The 17,646-nt window shown below is 38.0% G+C and overlaps 1 long non-coding RNA gene across 1 annotated transcript; it reads left to right on the forward strand.

The window, feature by feature from the left end:
* Window positions 1-202: 202 nt before the first annotated feature.
* LOC123605767 lies at window positions 203-8,971 on the forward strand. Its single transcript, XR_006715883.1, has 3 exons — window positions 203-661; window positions 6,761-6,866; window positions 8,786-8,971. It is a non-coding gene; the product is annotated as an uncharacterized LOC123605767 (long non-coding RNA).
* The last annotated feature ends 8,675 nt before the right edge of the window (window positions 8,972-17,646 follow it).

Below are 17,646 nucleotides of genomic sequence, written 5' to 3' on the forward strand. Positions count from 1 at the left end.
TGGCATCTTAGAGCCTGAGTTTATTTGCAACTTTGCAAAGTTTTGTCTCCGGACCAGAATTTTGTTAGTTCTTGCATTATTTATACTTTGCTTTCCAAAGGAATTTGAGTTGGTTTACAAAAACAGACACACATTTGCAAGAGGGAAACAAGCTAAGAGCTAGGATATTTAACAACAGAAGGGAGTATGATTAGTTCCCACCTGAAGCGACTGTGATTCAAAACAAAGTCTTGGCAACTGAGACATAAGAGCGAACAGCATGAGTTTGCGGAATAACTTTCTATTTTATGAGTGTAGTGGGAAGATTTCTTGAGATATTAATCTTGAGAATGTTTCTTTTTTCTTACCCTTCCCAACCTTTTCCTTGTTGGTCTGAGACACTCCCCCTCCCATGGCTTTGAAGGGAAAAGTTGTTGTTGGATCGTAAATGCAAAGAGAAAAGCAAAATTATGTTCAGTAATCGTTTTAATTTCCATACTGGGTTTCTGAGAATCAAAAGGGAAGTCTTGCAGGAAAAATTTTGCCACTGAAATGACTAGAAAGAGAAGAGAATTGTGTCCCATCTCTGGGAGGTTGCACGAGGGCCGTTGTCTGGAAGGATGGGTATCATGAAGGAGGAGGCAAGAGATCTGACAGAGAAGGTCCTGCCTGCTGCAGCCTGGTGAGTGCTGAAGGGCTCCCCTCTGCTCCTGTACAGAGGAGCCGTGTCCCCTTTCAAAAAACTCTTTGGGCGAGGGCCTTCCCTCTATAGCCGCCTACAAGTCTTCTATGGCCCATCCAACAGAAGGACCCCCCTGTGCTACTAGAAACTTGTCCCAAGAGAAAAACAGCTTTGCCAACAGCCTGGGACACAAGGTCCTTGATCCTTAGACGGGGTGGGAATGGTGTGAGATTAACAAACAAACAAACAAAAAAACATAGCACAAAAACTAAAGGAAACAAGGAAACCAATCCTACACTATTACCAACATAGGAGGAATTTAGTGTTTGGGCTTGGTGATGATCTCAGGGTTCGTGGGGTTGAGCCCCACATCAGGCTCTGTGCTGACAGCTCAGAGCCTGGAGCCTTCTTCAGATTCTGTGTCTCCCTCTGTCTCTGCCCCTCCCCTGCTCATGCTCTGTCTCTCTCTCTCAAAAATAAATAAACATTTTTTGAAAAGACATTGAATATTGCCATAAGTAATATGTCCTTTTATATTGCATTTTCACTTAAAAAATCACTTTCACATGGGATTGAACAATGTAATTTTTTGAAGGATGCAGAAACACATTTCAACAAATAATTTCTTATTCCCTATATTGAATTGTGGTTCAATAAAGGCCTTTGTATAATAAGTTCAATCAGAGAAGTTCAGATATGTTTCTTTCAGGCTACCCACCTTAAGTTCTCACTTGAAAAAAAAAAAAAAAAGAAGTTCACAGTTATGCCTCAGAATCTCCTGGAAGGCTTATAAAACCAGATTGTCAGGCTCACCTTCAAATTCAGTAGATCTGGGGTGAGGTCCAATAATTTACATTTCTAACAAGTTCCTAAATTCTGTGCTGCTGGTCTGGGACCACACTTTGAGAAGCATTGATTTGAGGGACTTAGGAACTTGAAGCTTTAGCATATCCCTTAAGGTTTGTCACAAATACCAATGGCCTCACTTTGAGTGGGCATTTCACAAAGGCTGGGGTTAAGTAAACACTTTCTCTCTGGGTTAGGCAATGGCCCAGGTTATGCATTTAAATCCTCACGACAATCCCATCAAGTAGGTAATATTATTAGCCTCATTTTGCAGATTGGGAAACAGAAGGACAGGGACGTTCAGTGACTTGTCCAAGGTCACACAGGTGGTAGATGACAAAATGAGGGTCTGAAGCCAGAGCATCCGTTTGTGCTTGTAACTATGACACACTGCAAATCACTGAGGTCCCTCAACTGTCCTGGAGCTGCAAGTACTTTCTCTGAGCCCGTTCGATGTAAAGTATGTAGATGGAAGATTGGCCTCTTGCTGTGATAACATACTACAGCATTGGAGATGGGAATTCGGCCAGCTGGTACACCAACCTCTGCAGGAGATGCGACACAGAAGACTTGTAGGCAGGAGCAAACTTTTCTAAGTTTAGAATTTTATACCACTCTTTCCTGGAACTTGAAACCTTCCAAGGCTTCCCTTAACACTTAGACGGCGATCCCAACCCTCCCACAGCCTGATCTGACATCCCCTCGACCTCACTCCTCCCTGCCCTGCACCTGTCCCTGCCTGCAAGCCCTCTCCTTCCACATTCCAGGCTCTGCCCTGGTACAGGCTGGCTTCTACCTCGGTAGATGGCAGTAGTGGATGGCACTGGTGGGAGAGGGGGAAGGGAGGTGCTGGAAATGTCACCCCTAATTTCTCTGACCTGTCTCCTCCATGTGTCCTGCCCTTGCTGGGGAAGTCCAACTTCTGCTGCATGGCCCTGCCTGGACCCTGGTACCCCTGCACCCTCCCGTGGCACTCCCACCTTGCAGTTGCTAATGGCTTCTTGCCATTTGTAATCTTTGGGCTGCCTCACCATCCCATCTGGATTCCAGCTCTCCTACCATCCATGCAACCAGTTCTGCACATTAATTTCCTCTATTTTAAAGTTCATTTACTTATTAATTTTGAGAGAAAGAGAGAGAAAAAATGTAAACAAGGGAGGGGCAGAGAGAGAGAGAGAGGGAGAGTATCCCAAGTAGGCTCCACAAGTGTGAGATCATGACCTGAGCCAAAATCAAAGTCAGACACTTAACCAGCTGAGCCATCCAGGCGCCCCTAATTTTCTCTATTTTAAACGCATTAAGTGATTTTTGCTTTCCTCATTAGACTGTGACTGGTACAACCACATTTATCTTCTCCAGTTAACCTGGATCTCTTTCTTTTCCTTAGGTACAGGTGAGTTCCTGTCCCAGGATATTTGAACTAGCTGTTCCTTCTACGAAATGCCTGTCTCTTAGAAGTTATCATGGTTCTGGGCGCCTGGTGGCTCAGTCGGTTAAGCGTCCGACTTCAGCTCAGGTCATGATCTCGTGGTCCGTGAGTTCAAGCCCCGCGTCAGGCTCTGTGCTGACAGCTCAGAGCCTGGAGCCTGTTTCAGATTCTGTGTGTGTGTCTCTCTCTGCCCCTCCCCTGTTCATGCTCTGTCTCTCTCTGTCTCAAAAATAAATAAACGTTAAAAAAAAATTAAAAAAAAAATTTATCATGGCTCACTCTCACATGTCATTCCAGTCTTGGTACAAATTTCACTTTCTCAGAGAGCTTATCTGATCATCCTGTCTAAAGTAAATTACCTGGTCTCATTTTACCACATTTTTCTGTTTAATTTTCTTATAACATTCATCACTAACTATAATGAAACTGCTTATTTATGTATTTACTTATTTACTGACTATCTCAGGATGTAAGCTCCATGAGAGTGGGTATCTTGGGTATCTTGTTCATTACCATGCTTCGATATCATGCATAGGGCAATGTCTAGCACTTAAAAAGTATCTACTGATGGACAGACTATCTGAGAACCAGGTGATTAAATTAATGAATGTAGCTTCAGTGTAATGACCCTATGAGGGCAAATAGGTAATGCCTTGAATGCCAACTCTGATCAATCAGTCATGTCTATAGAGAATGCAAAACATCCTGGCCTAGAGAATTTTGAGGATAGGTCTTAACAATGATCTAATCGAACCTTAAAAGAATTTTAATCCGATGCCTGGAGCAGGCTGCATTCTGGGAAATCTGTTAATGCAATCAGCACACTGGTCTGCATTAACCAGGAAATGTATCCTGGATAGCTGAATGACTTAGTGACCTGAGTTCTTTAACGCTGTCCATCTAAATGCTAAAGAATGTCTGCCTACCTCAAAATAATGGTTTTGGTTTTACATGTTGGATATTGTACTGCTCTTTCTGATAATAATTGGTGGTCAAGTTTCAACTGTTTCTTCCAGCAACTGATGAGACATAAAGAAGCCTATGTATCTTCCTATATGCTGCTGAAGCAGAGAACCTGCACGTTGTTTGTTTGAAAGTGATACCAGGAGCTCCAGTGGCACGATCGGTTAGCATATGGGACTTACACAAAAGTGATACTATGAAGGCATAAAATTTGGAATATATATAAATCTCAAAAAAGGAGATTTATCCAGAGAAAATCACTGTTAATGATTTAGTACAAAACCTTCCAGTATCCTTTCATCACACCATATGCATTATTTTCACAAAAACTGTTTCATAACTTCCTTTTTTTCCCACCAAAATATATTATGTACATTTCCCCATGCTGTTGGAAAGTCTTCTAGCAGACTGCCAAAAGAACCATATTACATTTCATCATAATGCTACACATCATATGGATTTAATTATTTTTCTATTGGTGAATTTATAGGTATTTTCGTTTTTTAATGTAATATATAGATCTTTAACATTCTCTTAGCTATAGATCTGCACAAATGCATACTCATATCTTCGAAATATATTACTTGGAGAGCAATTTCTATGTTTTCTCCTTCATTAAAAATTTTTGCAATTTCCATTGAGCTATGTATCCATGTTAAAGTAATTCAGACATTATTTTAAAATATTAGATTCTGTGTTCTATGCCTTTCCTTTAAAAGCATTCTTCATGAACTTAATTTCATTTTATTTCTTGATCCTTGGATGGATGTCTTACAGTTATTAAAGAATGGTGAATAAATGGGTGACATATTTTATGAGCCCTTCCAAAGATGAGTGTAGGTTTTAGTTGCCCTTCTGGGTGATATTCAGTTTGGCCTGGGACAACATGTTTGGTCACATTTCCCCAATTGCTCTAGAATTTTCTTGCATATGGTTCCTCAGAAGAAAAATCTTGGCATAACCTAAAATTTTGCTACTTATAGGTTATGAATATAGATGTAGATGCAGATACATAGACAAGATATGTGTAGTTTTAGGTATAGCTATAAAGATATGTTTTTGCCTAGAGATTTTGCAGACCATTTGTCTAATCCTTGAAAATAAAAGTATTGGAAGATATATTTAGGTATAGATTTCTTTTCATTCATTTTGCCTGGAGGATGGAGAACTTAAAAATACATCTGTAGGTATGTTTACTTCTGGTAAAGTTTCTGATTATTATTTCATAGGTTTTGCCCTTCTTTATGAATAACCATTTTATTTTCTTATATTTTCTTTCTCTCTATTCCATGACTAGCCTCCATCCTGTCTTTGCATTTCAGGACAGCATCCCAACACTCTATTTCAGCTTTTCACATCATGTGTTTTATCCCCTACAGTGTGGGTTTTAATTTCTTTATTATATGCCTAGTTTTTTGGTAATCTTTCACTACTTTATTCTTCTCTTTCTTCATCTTGAACTGTTCCCTTATTATTTTGGCCTGTTTTCTTCATATGCCTTTCTCTTTCTGTTTTAAGAAGTCATATCAACTTTTATTTGATTAAAGTGCCTACGTCTGTTAAAATTTTCTTCTCAGATTATTTGTTTATGTATTCTCACCAATGTGCTTTGCTTTTCAGTCTTCAGAAAGCTTTGTGTTTTCCTTTTTCTCCTCCACCAGACCAAGGATATGGATTTTTCTTGCTTTGCTTTTTTTCAGCTTTTGTGCTGGTCAAAATCCATTCTCAGATTTGTATCTGGAGGCCAAGATGCCAAGACAAGTCCCAGTCCAACTACCAAGTTTGGGCAGATGATCATTTTTCTCCAGTTTTGTCCTATTGTCTTTCTTCTTCCACAAATGATTATTTGATATTCTGAACAATTGAAATTGAAGAAACACTATTCAGAGTTACTAGATGTTCTTCCTGTCTTTACCCTAATGCATGAGCTTCTACACCTGGAGAGCACATTAAATTTGGAATTGCAGCATTTAAATGCACATTGAAAGGATGAGGGTGGGAGCAAGACACAATTCTCTCTCTGTCTTTTGAAAACCAAAACATTTGAGGAAGAGAAACCAACCCCAGCCTAGTCATCTGGTTAAAACCAGATGGTGACCTGATTCTAAGGGCACATAGTGGGAGATGTTAAAAAAGTTCTTCCCTGTTTTTATCCTAGGTAACCTATAGTTCAAGAAGAAAAACTGGACATACCATTTCCTTCTGGACGCTCTAGGGAAGAATCCATTCCGGTGCCTTCTCCGGTTTCTAGGAGCCACCTGCCTTCCTTGACCCCTGACTCTTCATCTTTAAAGCACATCACTTCAACTTCTCCTTCCAATGTCACATCTCCTTTTCTGACTCTGATTCCCTTGTCTCCACTTCATAATGACTCTTACAATTATATTGGGCCCACTTGAATAATCCAGGATAATCTCCCCATGTTGACCACTTTAATGTAATTACATCTGCAGAATCCCTTTTGCCAGGTAAAGCAACCTATTCACAGGTTCCATGAGTTACAACATGGACATCTTGGTGGGGACATTTTTCTTTCTTACCTCAACCCTTTTGCCCTTATTTTCTAGGTAAAATTATGCATAGAATATTATCAAATATACCCTTCCCCAAAATCTCAGTGTTGGTATAACTATATTAGCTCTCTGTTTCTGCATCATAAACTACTGCCAAAGTTAACAATTTATAACATTTATCATCTCACAGTTCCAATGATCAGGAATCTAAGCATGGGTTAGCAGTGTGCCTGTGACTGAGGGTCTTTCATAGGGTTGCAACCAAACTATCAGCTAGAGCTATGCTCTCATCTGAAGGCTTGACTAAGATGGGCCTCACTTCTAACCTTACCTCTGTGTTGTTGGCAGGCTCAGTCCCTTGTTTGAGGGCCTCTCCACAGGGATGCCTCAAGCATGGCAGCTGCCTTCTACCGGATGAACAATCCAAGAGACAGCAAGAGAGAATGTGATCAAGGTGAAAGCCCACAGTCTTTTTCTAACCTTGTCTTAGAAATGATGTCACATCACTTTGCCATATTCTGTTTGTCGGAAGTGAGTTGCTACATGCACCCCATATTCAAAAGGAGAGGGTAACACATGACTAGTACAAGGTAGGGATTATTAGGAGCCATCTTAAATGCTGCCTACCACAGACACCCTAATACATTCAACTGTGTGGACTTTCAATGTCATAATTACACAAATCTTTCTCTTCCTCTATTTCCACTTTAGCATCCCCTAATTTCAGATATTAAATAGTAATTCCAGAGTATTTTGAAATATTCTGAGTGAAGGAATTTCTTGACAGTCTGTGCAATTATTTCATTTGTGAAGAAGAAAAAAATGGCCTCATTATGGGCTTCAGTTTTATTTTGACAATGTTTTTTTTCTATTGACAATAAAAGCTGGAGAAAAATAGAACAATTAACATTATTACCCCAAATTGAAATAGTCTAGTGAATATGTTCAGATAATAGATAAATAAAAGTCAAATTGGGGGTGAAATATCCCTCTAACCTTAAACCACTGAAGTCCTATCCAATAAAAGACCATCCTTTCTGTCCCACAGTTGAATTAACTATTTACTTATTTCAAATAACGGATGATATGTAATACACATTTCTCCCATCTCTTATTATTTCTCTCTCTTTTTGAATAAAGCTACTCAACATAGGGATAATTTTTATCACTACAGGAATGATCTAAATTTCAACATACATTTTTTTCAGTGCATTAATGAGAGTTTTGATTTGAGGAATTTCTGTGCTCATCCACCAAAGCAAAGTTGTCAGTAATAATTAATTGTTTATGCAATTTTAGTTTTACTATGTTGTTGGCACCTCATTTTAGAAAATATAATCCTGGCATTTAAAGTCAGTACATATTGCGTGTTTACATATCATTTTTTCCATTATTAAGGAAACAATAAAAAAGGTACAATAGGAAAAAAAAGACAGGTGTTGGGAGTTTGAGGCTAGAAGGCATAAAATATTAAACACGCTCACCCAGTTGAAGTCAAGGTGTGAAATATGGAGAGGTTAAAGGGAATAAAAGACAACCTAGTAATTGTAACCATTCTTAAATATAAATGTAAGTACAACAAATTTTATATTAGAGGTGTTGGTTAGAGGTTTGAGGAGAATTCTATGTTTTAAATTTAAGAAAAAACCTACTTAAATAGAGGCATTTAAAATTGTTAAGAGAAACGGGGGAAAGGTTATGCATCTGTATCATGTATTTAAAAACTTTTGCAGGTTTTCTTTTAAAATGAAACGTTTATTCTGTTCCTATGTTCTGTCTGTTATTTGCATCTCTTTTTGAATAATTCAGGCCACACTTAAACACCTCCAGGCACATAACAGTATGTTCCTTAGGAGAAAGTGACTGTGTAATAATATTGCTTCTATATAATCAGTTTACCCTGTAATATTAATCAGTAAGTTCTAGTTGCATTATTGGGTCATAAATATTCCTTTCTAGAGAATGGACTCTTATGACCTAATTTGAGTTAGGTGTTCTATCTTTGACTAATCTCCTGTGCCTCTGTGTGTATGTGTGTGTGTGTGTGTGTGTGTGTGTGTGTGTGTAGGGGACTGTCACGCCATATTAAAATGAACACCATCAACCACATAAATGAAGTGAGGAGAGGAAATTGAAAGGGTTGATCTCTAAAAAAAAGGGGGGGGGGAGGGAGTCTCAGAACTCAGAACAAAAGGAATGTGAAGTAAAGAAAGCCAGATTTTCCAGAGTAGCATAATACCTTTAAAATATCTGAAGATAATTATGAGTTTTCCTATGAATCTTCCCTTTCCTAATTTTTGTATCATGAGCTTTTTAAAAACATCTTCATAGGATTTTGAACCCCTCATCTTTCTTAATTTTTCTAAAATCTAGGGCATACCTTTCACTGGCTTGAACTGTGAGATGAATGTTTCCTTCCAGGCCCCACCATTTCTCCTTTGGTAAGTGAAGAAATTATTCCTATGGACAGGACCTGCTTTATGTCATTATACAGAGTCTTGTGCTCAGAAATGGCCCACATTTTTCAAGTATTCTGCTGTCACTATCTTTTTTTTATTATTTAAAAAAACTATTTTTTAATGTTTATTTATTTTTGAGAGAGACAGAGTGCAAGTGGGGGAAGGGCAGAGAGAGAGGGAGACAGAATCCGAAGCAGGCTCCAGACTCCAGCTGTCATCAGGGCCCAACGCAGGGCTCAAACTCATGCACCATGAGATGGTGACCTGAGCTGAAGTAGGGAGCTTAAACGCCTGAGCCACCCAGCTGCCCCTCTTCTGTCACTGTCTTGAAATTCTTAATACGTTTTGAACAAAAGGCCCACATTTTCATTTTGCATGGGGCTCTGATAATTGTGTAGTTCTTCCTGCATTCATAATGGAAAATTTGCTGTCCCTATTTCCTAGGAGATAAAGTTGACTACAAGGCAAGTTAGGAGATTTTTAGGTTTTTTTCACTTACCAATACTTCCAGAGATGTACATTATGTTTAACAACTTACTCCCATAATCATGCTTCAGAGTTTTTGATCAAAATCCAACTCCAAAACATTTCCCTTAAAAAAATCAAAATTGTTTCCAACAAAAGAATAATATATTTTTATTGCAAAAAAATGGAAATTACAAACAAGACATTTCTACAATTCATAAACCAGGAACTTTAATATTTTATTAGACTTTCTAATGATTTGGTTTTCAACACAATTATGATGAGTCAGCATCTACCAACTTTGTAAATTAATAATTTAAATGGTATTTTATTATAAAAATATATATTCTCAACTTTTAATAAATGGATCCAGGAAAGTCATAAAAATATATATTTTTAAAGTTGAAAAAAAACAATGAATCCTCCACTCAGAAATAGCAACTCTGATAATTTTGAATATTTTTCCTAGACTCTTTTTATCTCTGCATATTTTTCATGATGAAATTGTACTGTATAACTAATTTCTAGTCAAATAAGTATTCACAAATAACAAATCAGAAAAACATCTGAGAGGGGCTCAGTAACAGATTTCACTCCTCCACCCTTCAATCTCACCCTTCAATATTCAGTTTCCTAATTGCCGCTGCTATTCTCTTTGCACTCTTACTTACACACTTCTGATTCACCCTTTGAACCACATGATGTCTCCATTGGCATCTATGGGATTGAGGCCAGGGATGCTGCTAAACATTTTACAATGCACAAGAAAGTCCACTCCTCCCCCCACAATCCAGGGGCGCCAGAGTGGCTCACTCAGTTAAAAGTCCAGCTCTTGGTTTCGACTCAGGACATGATCCCACGGTACGTGGGTTCGACTCCTGCGTGGGGTTCCGTGCTGGCAGTGTGGAGGCTGCTTGGGATTCTCTCTCTCTGCCCATCCTCCACTCATGAGCATGCTCTGTCTCAAAGATAAATACATAAACTTAAAAAAATAATAAAATAATGTTTTTAAAGCCAACCAAAATGCTAGTAGTGCTGAAACTGAAAAACTAGTTTAAATAATTCTGGATTTACCACCCGATGCAATTAGAAAGGAAAAAGAAATGAGAGGTACAGGGGCACCTGGGTGGTTCAGTCGTTAAGCCTCTGACTCTTGGTTTCAGCTCAGGCCCTGATCTCACAGTTTGTGGGTTCAAGCCTCATATCTGCTCTGGCAGCATGGAGCCTACTTGGGATTCTCCCTCCCTCTCTCTCTGCCCCTTCTCTGCTCTGTCTCTCAAAATAAATAAATAAACATTTTTTTTTTAATGAGAGATATAAATATTGGAAGGAAGACACACTTATTTTTGCAGAAGACACGATTACGCACTAGTCCACCAAAGGAAGCCATTTAGAACACTATTGATTGATTATAACATGTAACAGAAAAAGAAAGTGTACTGAAAATACAAAAAAGTAATGTGCATTACAACTTGTGATATTTTAAGGGGTCAACCACAAACCAAATGTGTATAAATGAGCAAATGTTAGCATTTATTTTTTGTAACTTGTTATTTTTTGCAATCATTTTAATTTTTAATCAAATCTACTTTTTGTCAACAAATGTGGTCTGGAATTAAGTTTTCTGCAGGAATATGCTCTGATGTTTCAGAGGAAAACATTCTGAAGTAGTTACCCAGATTAAGAATCTGGCTTGTAAATCAATAACACTTCTTCCTTCACTGAGAAAGTCTGCTATGAAAAATAACAGCTGACTAAATAGTGTGCTCACTGATGCTGTAAAAATTGTGAATTACTTAAAGGCTAATGCATTAACTTTGACAACATTCTCTTTATTCTTTTACTGTACGAGTTGATCATAAACACGTGCTATTGCATGGTGACATAAAGGGTGGGTTCTTCAGGAAAAAAAAATCTGTTGAGAATATTTGAGCTATGGAAAAATCTCTTTGTGTTTTTGGTCCCAACATTTTAAAGACACAGAATGGACATCCAGACTTACTTTTCTCTAATATCCTCTGTATTTTAATAACTTAATGCTTCCATGCAAGAAAAGGATGCAACATGTTTTATGATGACGGTTAAAATAAAAGAGCAAAAAATGAAAGTAAAAAATTTGGAAGAATGGTTTCTACATACCACTGTGACATTTTTCATAATTTAACCATAATTAACCATGAAGTAGGTGATGGTCTCAGTATTGCACACTTGCAAAAAGCAATCACTGAAAATTTCCAGAATTGATAGGATGCTTTGAATGTTATTTTCTGTCAAAAGTTCATTCTAGGAAATTTATTAGTTTTGAATCCACTTCTTTTAATCAGAAGATATTACAAATTTGTAACCTTTAAGGATAAGCTCTTGGAATTGAATATCAACGAAAATTGAAGATGGATTTTGAAAATACAGCTTTATTTTGAGAAAAAAAGTTACAAATGAATATTGAGAACTTGATGACATTGCTTTAACGTCTCATTGCCATTCCCATGAACATACTTCTGAAAGACAAGTTGCTCTTGTATGAGTGTTGTTAAAATAGTTTAGACATCTTTGCCCCATGGTGAGTGGTGTTGTCAGTCCAACCTCAAGAAGACATGCAAAACACAAGTTTGCTGGTTACATTCAAAGCCTTAAATATTGATAGATATGGTCATTCAAAATATATGTATAGGTATTTGCTATTAGAAATAAACTGTGGTGAAGGACTAGATTTTTTACAATGAAGCACTGATCCAAAAAGATGAAAAAAATAAGAAAGTTAACAAAGAGACTTTCCCTCTAAATGTGCTAGGTCCAAGTGGTTGTTAGATGAGTTCTTTCAAACTCGTGAAGAATAGAAGATGTAATATTTAAATAGTTCCAGAGCATAGAAAGAAAGGAATGACCCAATTCCTTAGAAGGATCATCATAATAAGATCATCATACTAAGATCATAACAACCCTGATGTGAAAAACAAAGAAGAAAAAATAGAAAATTACATTTAAAAAACTCATGCAAAATAAATTCACATGATATGTTTCTAAGCACATATTAAAACAACTCCAGAATAAAATGATAATTCAATAATAGAAAAACTACTCATTTAAATAATACAATTCATGCACCATATTAATAGGCCAAAGGAGAAAAAAAGCATAAGGATTATAGTAGATAGATGCCAAATAGTCATTTGACAATGTTGAGCATCCATTGTTGATGTTTAAAGATAGGAAATGGAGATAAATGGATACTTTTTGATATACATATATTAACAGGAAAGCCAGACCGTCAGACACACACACACACACACACATACACACACACACACACACACGTCTCAGGCTGAAAGCATCATGCTGAATGATGAAATGCTAGAGCTATTCTCCTAAACTAGGAACAAATCAAGATCTCCTATCACCATTATTGTTTAATGTCATTTCCATAAATCTCTCTTGGAGAGATTTGAAGCTCTAATATAGATGTGAGTGTGGCAAATTGAATAATGGATCCCTAAAGATCTTCTTGGGAGCTGTGAAGATGCTTTATTATATGGCAAAAGGGAATTTGCAGATGTGATTAAGGTAACAGAACCTAAATGGGGTGATTATCCTGGATTATAGATTAGCTTAATCTAATCATGTGATCTCTCAAAAGCACAGAACAAGAAGTTGGAGACTTCCAGTGTGAGAAGGATTTGGCATACTGCTGCTGGCTCTGAGTTGGAGGGGCTTGCATGCAAGTGCCTGAAAGAGACCCCTATGTGCTAAGAGTGACTCCCAAATGACAGCCAACAAGGAGACAGGGAACTCTAACTGCAGGGAGCTGGAGTCCACTGACAATGAGCTGGGAAGCAGACGCTCCCAGAGCCTCTCCCCAAGAACCCCGTGAGACAATACCCTGATTTCATCTTTGTGAAACCCATAAAGGAGAAACCAACCCAAACTCCTGACCCACAAAACTGAGATAACACACTTGTGTTGTTTTAAGCTGCTAAATTTGTGTAATTTGCTACATCAATGTTGCGAACTGAGTTGTATTCCCCAAAAGTAATAGGCCTAATCCTCAAGGTGACTGTATTTAGAGACAGGATCTTTAAGGAGGTAATGAAGATTACTTGCAGTCTGCAGTGCCTGGGTGGTTCAGTGAGTTAAGCACCCGGCTTCAGCTCAGGTCATGATCTCACAGTTCTTGAGTTCCTGGACTCTGCACTGACAGTGCAGAGGCTGCTTGGGATTTTCTCTCCTGCCCCCCCACCCCTCTCTCTCTCTCTGCCCCTCCCCCACTCACTCCTGCTCTCTCTTTCAAAATAAATAAAATAAAAAAGATTAATTGTGGTCACAAGAGTGGGATCCTAATCCCTATAAGAAGAGGAAGAGAAGCCAGAACCTCACTGCACCACTTCCCAGCACAGAGAAAAGGCCTTGTGAGGACAAGAGAGAAATAGCCATCTGCAAACCAAGGAGAGAGGCCTCAACAGACACATTGATCTTGGACTCTTCCAGCCTCAAGGACTGTGAGAAAATACATTTCTGTTGTTAAGCCCCCCACTCGGTGGTGGGATTGTTACAGCCGTCCTAGCATGGAGCAGACTAACACCGGCAGTAATAGAAAACTAATATAGTTAGTGACAGCACGGATTCGGGGCCGAGCCTTACGGTGTGAGATATCTGGGTTTGTTGGTTTATTTATAATTAGTTGACAATCTATTCTTGCAATTTCAAAATTTTATCTATGTGATCAAATTTATCAGTTTTTATGGCTCTGGATTTCATGTCTTGCTTAGAAAGGCCATCCCCTCCCCAGTTCTCTTTCTCTCTCAAAAATAAATGAATGAATGAATGAATCAATCGATCAATCAATAAATAAATCCAAACTTAAGAGAAAAATAGAAATTAGTCTTGGTGGGAGTATTGACACCAAAGAAATTGGTGTCTGCTAATTGCTACAAATCAGTCCTTTTTTCCCCAGGAAGCTTTGGCTCCAGGATTCGAACTACAGCACCAGTTAGTCTTCGCCATGCTCTGGCCAGTCATATGGGAGAGAACGGGGGACAAGAAGCTAAGATAATCTTCTTGTGCCATCATTAAATAATATTTACAAAGATTACTCAGAGGAAGATTTGGATGCCCCTGGAAGGCTTTTTCAACGCTCAGATTATTGCAATCTTAAGTTTGAAGATGTTCTTTTTTTTTTTTTTTTTTTTTTTTGTAAAATAAAGATCAAAATGAGTAGCTTTTATTTTAATAAAATAAATAAAACTCTGAGCTTAAAATATTATACAAGATCATTTTAATAAATGATATGTCTATTAATAGGTAATGTTAAATAACTTATGTTAAGCCCAGACAAAGGAATACCATACAGTGGTCTAACAAGTGTATATGTGCTTGGCATAAAAATTATCATTAAGTAGAAAAAGTAAATAGCAGAAAAATGTGTATCTTATGATTACACTTATGTATACAAAAACTATCGAGAAGAGGTATTGGGGGATCCTCTGAGGTGCTGATGATGCTTTATTTCTTGATTTTAAGGGTGGTTATATAAGAGAGTGTTCAGTTTGTGGCAATTTATGACACTAAAAAATCATGCCTACCTTTATATGTGTGTTATACTTAAAGAGTTTACTTACAAAGGCATGTGTGGAGATATTTATGTGTATAATTTCTTAGAAGAAAATTTAGAAATAAACAATTATTCATAGTGTTTTCCTCTGGCGAGGGGGGTGGCCTTTGGGAACTAGTGAAAGGACTCTTACTTTCTACCCTTTATGTTTTGTATTGTTTGAATGTTTTACAGAGAGTATATATTATTTTGTAGGGAGAAAAAAAAAAGTGTCCCCAAGGAACTATTTAAACAATTAACTACACATCTATTCACTTCACCTTGAAAATTGATGTGTTACTTTCTACATTCAGCTGCTTCTTGTGTTCTATTAGAAATTCCAGATGGTGGGGAGGACTACATCCCCCCTTGTGATTTAGGAACACATGAACAAAGGTGACACATCGGTAATGTAAAATCTGTGTGACAGCCTTCTTCAGAGGAGTCTCATTTATCTTCAAAACCCGAGTAAATTACCTGAGTGGATACGAATTCCATTTTGTGAAATCTTTGTTGAGAGGCGAATGAATAATTGACCAGAAGCCTGCAAGCCCATGCGTTGGCCCTTTCTCTGCTCCTGGAGGCACTTGGGTACATATTTCAGCTCTAAAACATTTTTGAAAGTTAAGATGAGAAAATATTTGAGGACTAGAGACACAGCATATTTAACTAATTTGTGCAAGGCTGGCCTTAAAAGTCTTTGAGGGGACTAAGAGAGAGCTCTTTACAGGTCAAAGTGTACATATTTCTTGAGACTCCTGACCTACGTCTCCTCCACTGGAAAATAGACTTTTTAACCCATTTTGATCTAACCAGAGCTGCTGGTGTACAGCTGTTCAATTGCACTGAGACTAAGGTGGTCAGGGACTGAAACCAGCTTTTGTTCCTCCCACACTGCTGCCATGTGGGCACCCTCCACCCAGAGGGGGCACCATTTTCCAAACCACATAAAGCCTGGTGTGTGGTCTAGAGGCTGGTGGTGGCCCTACTTGGACCAATACTACAGACCAGAAAGCGGGACTATTTCTTTTGCATTGGTCATTGGAATACCCTTTGGAATATAAGTCATTTGAGGCCATTACCTAAAACAATGTTAGATTAGGCTCATTTATATTTCTGGCATTTTTAGAGTGTAAGACTTTTGGTTATAGCAAAATCATGGAAATACCTGGAAACATTTATCTTTACTCAAGCATTGATAATTTTTAAAGCTATGCCTTGGATCACCATTTAAAAAAATTTTTTTTAACGTTTATTTATTTTTGAGACAGAGAGAAACAGAGCATGAATGGGGGAGGGGCAGAGAGAGGGAGACACAGAATCTGAAACAGGCTCCAGGCTCTGAGCTGTCAGCACAGAGCCCGACGCGGGGCTCGAACTCACGGACCGTGAGATCATGACCTGAGCCGAAGTCGGCCGCTTAACCGACTGAGCCACCCAGGCGCCCCAGTGGATCACCATTTTAAATCTTTGCTGTCAGGCCTGGCAGAAGGGCTTATTGTATGTTGTAGGTTTTAATCCCTTTGAGGTAAATCAATAATGAACACGTTATTATTAGACCAGACAGTCTGGGCTAGGAGTCTGAAATTTGCCTTTTCATGCTGCCTGCCCACCTTGAATTAAGCTTGGGGGAAATATCTACTCTCCAAATGCTGGCTCTGGCCAGCTAACCTCTTGGTCAAATCTTAATTTGTGGAGAGTATATCACAGAATTTATATCCACTCCAAACTCTGGCTAAGATCCTAGGCTTATGCATATGAAGCAAGAAGGCAGCTAGAAATGAGAGAAGACCTGTAGGTTCTTCTTCAGCAGCAGCAGAGGAAACTATCAAAAATTTGGGGGTGCACTGTTGCCTATTAAACTCTCCTATCCCTCAAAATCTCTGAGGAATGAAGGGGTGACCAAAACCATCATCCCTTCTGGGGAGAAGGATGCAAAGCTCTGGTCCTACCTTAAGATTCAGGATACACACTGTATTTCCCTAGGCATGGAGGTAGAGTGGTCAGGAAAAACAAGAGCTCTTCTGTGTCTACACCCTTCTATCACTCTCTTTTGGGGTGTTGGGAGACTCAGCTGTAGGGTGTTTAATGATTCTTATTTCCCTGCTTTCCTTTTTTTTTATTTTGCTTTGGTAAAAAATGTATTTTAAGAAAATGTACTATGGTGGTAGAAATGCATAAAAGACCTTACAGGTATCCTTTGAATGAAGTCCTATGCATTGCCTGGCAGAATCTCTGAAAATTAAATGTTTCTGACTGAGATGCACCTTTGATCACTATTGATTATTTAGGTTATTTCATACAAACCTGGAGAAATAGAACTTAAGTTGTAGGAAACATTTTCTGTCAATAACAGCACACACACACACACAAAATAACAGCACAGATTTTTGTCCACAAAAATACAACTGATGTAATTTCATTACATTTGATTTTCCACTTTTAGAAAAGTTGACATCAACATTATATTTTAATTTAATATTAACCAATTGTGCCTCCATGATTAAGTTAATTTCAAGATTGTTGATTGTGTATGCATGTGTCGGTGTATTTTTTCTTTTTTTTTAACTTTTTAAAGGATTTTATTGATGAATGATTGACATACAAAAAACTATACATATTTAACGTGCACAGCTTGGTGAGTTTAAGATGCGACTGTTTTGTTTTGTTTTGTTTTTAATTTACATCCAAGTTAGTTAGCATACAGTGCAACAATGATTTCAGGA

The sequence above is a fragment of the Leopardus geoffroyi genome, chromosome A1 (assembly GCF_018350155.1).
Source record: "Leopardus geoffroyi isolate Oge1 chromosome A1, O.geoffroyi_Oge1_pat1.0, whole genome shotgun sequence".
Lineage (NCBI taxonomy): Eukaryota > Metazoa > Chordata > Mammalia > Carnivora > Felidae > Leopardus > Leopardus geoffroyi.